The 7404-nt window shown below is 48.4% G+C and overlaps 1 long non-coding RNA gene across 1 annotated transcript; it reads right to left on the reverse strand.

The window, feature by feature from the left end:
• Positions 1-395: 395 nt before the first annotated feature.
• LOC140694701 (uncharacterized) lies at positions 396-5509 on the reverse strand. The gene is made up of 4 exons (XR_012070284.1): positions 5381-5509; positions 3740-3990; positions 3385-3592; positions 396-618 (listed from the first exon to the last, which is right to left on the reverse strand). It is a non-coding gene; the product is annotated as an uncharacterized lncRNA (long non-coding RNA).
• Between the last annotated feature and the right edge of the window lie 1895 nt (positions 5510-7404).

The following is a 7404-nucleotide window of genomic DNA, read 5'->3' on the forward strand; positions in this document are numbered from 1 at the left end:
TGCTCCCGCTCCTGATAGCTCTGTGGCCACCACTGTTCCCGGAAGGGCTCTGCCTCCATCTTCTATCAGACATTCCTGCCCAGTCCCCGACTGCCAGCGAGGGAGCCTGGGCCTCAGAGCCGTTTGCCGTGGAGGGACACAGGCTCCTTGGAGAAGCAGGCTGATCTTATTTTTCTCCGTAACCCACGGCCTAGCAAAGCGCCAGCCTATGGGTGGGCCATTCAGGGGCTCGGATACTTCTTAAATTAACTCAAAGCAGTAGAATAGCAGAGCTGGAGGAAGTGACCACTGAGCTCACAGAGTTCACTGCCCACACCCCCATTCTACAGATGAAGAAACAGAGGCCAAGCAGCCAAGGTCATGCTGCTCTTTAATGCTGGCCTCTGCTGGGCATACCAAGTGATGAGCTGCACTGAAGGGCCTGAGAGGGGGCTCTGGGGTCAGACAGCTTGGGTTCAAGTCCCACCCCTGCCATTTACTAGCTGTGTGATTAATGACTGTCCTTCCTGTAAAGTGCCACCTCATTTGTTTGTCATGAACACAGAGTTCCTTGAACAGCAGGACAGAATTCTTTAAAGGTTTGCTGTTGCTTTTGTTACTATTATCACCAAGTGAACCCTGAAATGAAGAACAAAGACAGCAAGATTTTTTATTTTAAAAGATTTTAAAATACGATGATGACTGTTTGATTTAATCTATTCAAGTTTGCATTTGACCCTTATTAACAACTGCACAATGGATGAATTTTGAGGAAATGTTACTTCATGTCTTTAATTCTCACTAACTACACAGGCTATTCAACAGGAAGCAATTTTTTTTCCAGGAAGAGGGACAAAAAGTTAACAATATCTCTGTACCTCTCGGTTCCCAGTGAGTTGGTTGTGATCTGTCAACCCAACTTTGGGGAAATGCCCTCTCCTCCTGGGCTCGCTGCACTGCCACGTGGCCTCCAGGGGGCGATTTACCCCCACACGAATCCAGTATCTTGGTTCATATCTTTGCTTCAGATCCCTCAAGGACTGCCCATGCACCAGGGCCCCATCTGCCCCGCCAGTCTCACCTGCTGGCCTCCAGGAAACTATCCTGGGTCTCAACCATCCTCTGTTCCTATGCCCGCCCCACTACTCTTCATTTTGTCCTTCAAGTGTGGGCTCCTGTGGCTTGCCACCAAGCAGGGGTCTCCCAGTCCTCCACCTTGGGGAACTGCATCGTCCTGCACAGTGCCTAGCGAAACTGTGTGGAGGCCGGAAGAATACAGAACAACAGGTGCTCAGAGGGGCTGCCTTTCCCACTGCAGGGGCCCTGGAGAGCTTTCTCCCAGCTGGTTATTCACAGGCGCTGAAGCTGTGGAATCTCGATCTTACCAATTTAAAGGGCATCATCACTAATTACAAAAGAAATCATTTTTTCAGTAGCAAAAGGAGAAAAGACTTTGTGCCCCATGCCCCCATCTTTCTTCCTCCGCCTTCAGAGGTGATTCTCACTCTCTGGGCAAGGGTAGAAAGCAACAAACAGAATATTATTTTTCAATGATTCTTCTTTCCCACTCTGAAGATTGCATCCCAAGACTGATGAAGGCTAGGATGGTTTGGCTTCCCTGTACTGAGTATTCAGAGGCTCAGGGTGGAGGGGGTTAGGGAGATAATTCAGCATTATGGAACCAAACAGAGACATTAAAAGGTTCTACTCTAAACAGAAAGGAAGCAGGATGCTATAGAAATGGGAAAACCATCATTGGAAATGAAATAACGAGTTACAAGACAATAAACATGAAGATGTAAAAAAGAAAAAGTATATCAAAATACAAAAAGGTGGGAAAGGGAGACGGGTAGCAAGAAAAGATAGATTTTTTCTCTTTCTTTTTCCTTTTTCTCATTATTCTTAGGATGTGTTGGAGCCTACGTGATTATCAGTCTAAAGGAAATAGATATGATAATGGGTTGATATACTTGAAAAATAGGGTAACCACAAATCGAAAGCATATAATAGAGTTGAAAAAAAAAACCAAAAAAGAAACAAACTCTAAATGGCTTAAAGACTTAAACATTAGACAAGACGCTAAAAAACTCTCAGAAGAAAACATAGGCAAAACATTATTTGACATCTATCTCAGCAGTGTTTTCCTAGGGCAATCCACCCAAGCAACAGAAAATAAAAGCCAAAATAAACAAATGGGACCTAGTTACACCTATCAGCTATTTCAAAGCAATAGAAACCATAAGCAAAATGAAAAGACAACCTATGGAATGTGAGAAAATATTCGCAAAAGATGAGACTGAACATGGCTTAACTTGTAGACTATAAAAATAGTTCATACAACTTAATAAGAAAAAAAAATAAACAACCCAATCCAAAAATGGGCAGAACAACTAAACAAGCAATTCTCCAATGAAGATATACAAATGGCCAATAGGCATATGAAAAAAAGGCACAATATCGCTAATTATCTTAGAAATGCAAATCAAAACTACAATAAGTTATCATCTCACACTACTCAGAATGGCCACCATTCAAACATCCACTCACCATAGATGCTGGAGAGGCTTGGAGAAAAGGGAACCCTCCTACATTATTGCTGGGAATGTAGTTTGGTGAAGCCAATGTGGAAAACAATATGGAGATACCTCAAAAGACTAAAAAAAGACATCATTTGATCCAGCAATCTTACTCCTGGGCATATATCCAGAGGGAACCTTAATTTCAAAATATACCTGCACCCCAATGTTCACAGCAGCATTGTTTTCAATGACCAAGACATAGAAGCAACCTAAACGCCCACTGACAAATGACTGGATAAAGATGTAGTATTTAGATATAAAAGAATATTACACAGTTGTAACAAAGAAGGAAATAATGCCATTTACAGCAACATGGATGGACTTGGAGATTATCACACTAAAGTGAAATAACTCAGACAGAGAAAGACAAGTAACATATGATACCACTTATATGTGGAATTTTTAAAAAAGATACAAATAAACTTATTTACAAAACAAAAACAGACTCACAGACTTAGGAAACAAACTTAGGAGTTTGGGATTAACAATTACAAACTACTATATGTAAAACAGACAAACAGCAAGGATTCACTGTAGAACACAGGGGAAAATGTTCAGTATCTTGCAACCTATAATGGAAAAGAACCTGAAAAAGAATAGACTATGTATATGTACAACTGAATCACTATGCTGTATACCTGAAACTAACAAAACAGCTGTATATCTGAAACTAACTAAACATTGTAAATCAACCACATTTCAATTAAAAAAAAAGATAAGCTCTAAATAGCTGTATTCAAAGAAAATCTTCAAATCTTACCTCCTACAAAAAGTAAAATGGGAAGCTTGAGCAGGACCAAATTATACTGAATGAGAGGTTACATACCTTCTCCAGCACGTGGCCCATGGTACACATACATCGTGTTTTCCTTCAGGTAAGAATGGCCCTTACTGCCCAGGGAGCGAGTCCTGCTGGGACAAGGCCTCTGTGGCAGTGGCCTCCTTGTCACCGCTCCATCTCACCAGAAGGCCAGGGTTTTCAGAGGGGAGGGAACACAGAGCTCATACACTTCAGATATATTTCCTGAGAAAAACTGTGGAAAGACCAAATTCACCTGCAGTGCAGGAAACATGAGCACGGCCCCTAAGCAGACTGACAAACCCGAAGCAAGACGGCCCGATGTTCACATCGGAACCAGAACAAAAACCGTCTGGCCCCAGTTAAACGATCACCATCTCACCTGCAATGAACTGTTCGTACTCATTGTCAGGGATGTTTCTGTTGAGACTTGAGAGATCAAAAAAGTCAGACCAGGGAATCCGGACCTGGTGGATGTCCAGGCTCTGCTAATGGTAGAGGCGGCCCCAAGGGGGTATCACCAGCACCGACTCTTCCATTTTCAGCAGGGTCTTCAGGAGGAAGGCGATGTGGATACAGACGCCCCTACGGAGGCTGAAGCCCTCCGGAGGGTTGACATAACACAGAAGGTACCTGGCAGGGAGCAAAGGAGAGCGGGTCTTCAGAGCCAGGTCTCTGCACAGGAATCCCGGCTTAGATAGAACAGATACAATGGGAATCTCTGCACAGCACATGGCCTAGACTCAAGACACGTTCAGCAGCTTCTGGTTTGTATAGTGGAGGCACTGCCCACCGATCTCTGTGTGGCCAATTATTTCGAGTCCGGGAGCACATGCAGAAGACATCTTGGCATCTGTCTATCAACGCTAAGCACCTGACTAGTACCTGAGCACCCGTTCTCCAGGGAATCTCAAACTTCTTGGCCTAAAGACCCCTGTACACTCTTAAATACTGAGGACTTCAAAAGGCTGCTGTTTATGTGGGTTAAATCTATCAATAGTTCCTGTGTTAGAAGTTAAATAAGAACTTTAAAAAATGCTTATGAGTTCACTTAAAAGTAATAACAACCTACTACATGATACCATTAATACTCTTAAGCAAAAAATAAGTATATTTTTCTAAACAAAAATCATTAATGAGAGGAATAGCAGTGATTTTAATTTCTGAGAATCTCTTTTGGACTGGTGAGAGCTTAATTCTATCTGCCTCTACATTACCTGTTTTGTGATATCACAGACTAGGTTTTCCCTGGAAAACCCCACAGGAAACTCGGGAGTGCAAGAGTGTGCAAAAGGCAGGTGACTTCCCGGCGTTCCTACGAAAATAGTCTTGCATCTCAGGGGCCTCGGACTCACTTTGATAACTGCTGCCCTACCCTAGGCGAGACTCTCCTACACAAGAGCCAGGCAAGTGTCCTGGCTTCTTTAATGAGTTACCGCAGCAACACCCCTCCCTTCTCTGTGTTAATGTTTCCCACAACCTCCATTACTGCAGATGAGGATGTAATCCTCAACTGAGGCCTCTAATCCCAGAAGACTACCAACCTTGAAAGGGAGGGCCCATCTACCATCTCTACACCCCGCACAGTCTATTTTGAGTCAAGCCCTAGATAACTGCTAATTGACACTGACCCTTGTCTTATTCCTGAGTTTTAGCGAAGGAGCCAACATCTGGATGAAACTGAAATTTCCCTGCTGATATACAAGGCTGATAAACCACCCTATTCCAACATCTGATTCTGGGGCTCTTCAAAACGCGGGTAAGGCCCCGCTTCATAAAAGACGGGCCCTCCACCTGCCCTTCCCAGGGGTTCTGGGAGGCCGCGGCCACGCAGGGCTACCCGGACTCGCGGTCCAAGCCCCAGAGCCCGAGGGGGAGGAAAGCCGGAGGCTGTGCCCCAGCCCTGTCCCCCCCGCCCCAACCCGCTCCCCGGCACCACAGCCCTCCCCGGCCGCCACACCAACCCGGATCCCACCCCGGTCCATGTCCACTGGCCCCGCCAACGGCGCTGCCGTACGTTTACCGTCTGTGAGACGCCGCCCCAGAAAGGATGTCGGCCGCCGACTGACGCGGCCAGAACTAGTGGCCCGGCCAAGCAAGCCGCCATCCCCAGCAGCAAACACCGCCATGGTCCCGGGCAGCTGCACACTTCCGCAGCCCGCTGCCTGCCCCAGAAGCGCACGCCAGCCCGCGAGGAGCGCGGCGTCTGTATCCATGGCAACGCCGCGGGGCCCTCCCCTAGCGCTTGCGTCTGCGTCCTCCCGAGGCTAGACGTGCCAGAGCAGAACTTTCGGAGCCAATGGGAGCAAGGGCGCGGCCAGGACGGGGGTGGGGGGAGGCTTATGGGGCAGCTGGGTGGGGCCGGGGCGGGCGGGGCCGCGCGGAGGTCCTCAGCTGCAGGTGGCACCGGCCGGAGGCTGGGGCAATGCTGCCAACAGTGGGCGGGGCGGCGGGGCAGCGGGGCGGGGGCACCCTCACCTGTCTGTGTGCGGGGCTCAGCCTGGGCTCCGCGGCCTCCACTTGCACCGGAAGTGGACCCAGGCTACCGGTGGGCAAGATAGAGGACTGAGCCCAGGCAGGCACGGCTGGCCAGGTAGGGCACCTGAAGTGCAGATCCGCCAGGCCGGCTGCCGGCCTTGAATACGCGCTGCTAGGCAGTTTCCAAGAAGACGGGATCTGTCCCAAGAGGGGAGGTAGGGCAGGGTGCCAGATGCCTGGTTGGGTGCGGTCCTACAGGAGAGCCACGTTGAGAGGGTGCAGAGCAGCCCCTGTGTTGGCGGGGCTAGGAATTTGGGGTATAGGGTGGGGATGATGTGTGCCATTCCCTGTGGTCTCCCAAAGAACTCGCACCCCCAAGCAAAGGACCCTGCTCCCTCCACCCTTCACTGCATCCCCTGCCTTCCCCAGCACCACCGCCCCTGCCCCCGGAGTGTCCCATGACCTCTCCCCACACCAGGCACCGTCCCTGTTACAGGTACTTATCTCCTGGTGGTTCCAGCCCAAGGGTGGGGGCTGTATCTGACCAGTTAGGATGCCTGGAGCCTTTGTATGAAACCTCAGACTATAATGCAGGCGTGCACAGAGGCCCCTCAAACAGGATTCCCTGCATTCCCTCCCCACCACGCACCCACAGCGCAGCTGCCACACCAGGCCAAGCCTGCTGGAGGACCGCTGTTCCCTCTCCTCCTGTCCCTGATCAAGAGTGCACCGCCCACACTGCTGGGTATTTAGTGGGCCTTAGAAGAGCAGCTGGTATTTTCATGGACAAATATTTGCTCTTTTGGGAAGAGTTGAGTGCAAAGGGATGTAGGGTATGCCTTTTCTGTTGTCCTGGAACTGGTGACTAGGATGCAAACTTAAGTCAAAGCAGTTTTTAGAGAGAGCCGCAATATATCTTACCCAAAGATCACTGTTCCCCTACAAAGGCAACACCACCTGGCGGGTGGGGTCCTGGTCCCTCTTTCTGGAGGTTGGGCTTTGCACCCTCCAGCTGGGACAGAGCCCGAAACAGCTCTGAACATGCTCCAACAGGCTTTCCCAGCACAAACTGCCTTTATTTTGAATCTGGCTGAAGGAAGCAGCTGAGAAATCTGGGTAAATCTTCCTGGGTGTAACCATGCCTTTTGTGCTGAATGAAAGAGCGGCTCTCCACATGCTAACAGCTTAGAACTGAATGTGTGTCGAAGCCTTCATGCATGTAGCATGTTGGGAACAGCGTTTCATGGTGAGGGGAACTCTATAACTTACATGTGTATGGGGAAGCCCTCACTCCAACAGGGTTTTCCTGCACAAACTGCCTTTATTTCGAAATTGGCTCTTGCTGAGAAATCTTGGTAAGTGTTCTTAAGTGTAGCCATGCCCATTATGCAGGATGAAAGAGCGGCTCTACACTTTTTCACATCTCAGAAATGAATGTGTGTTGAAGCCGTCATTCATGTAGCGTGTTGGGAACACAGAATTTAGTGGTGAGAACTATGTAAATTACATGTCTATGATGAAGCACTCTCTCGAGCCGGGTATTCCAGTGCATACTGCCTTTATTTCGAA

The sequence above is a fragment of the Vicugna pacos genome, unplaced genomic scaffold (assembly GCF_048564905.1).
Source record: "Vicugna pacos unplaced genomic scaffold, VicPac4 scaffold_102, whole genome shotgun sequence".
In the NCBI taxonomy this organism is placed as follows: domain Eukaryota; kingdom Metazoa; phylum Chordata; class Mammalia; order Artiodactyla; family Camelidae; genus Vicugna; species Vicugna pacos.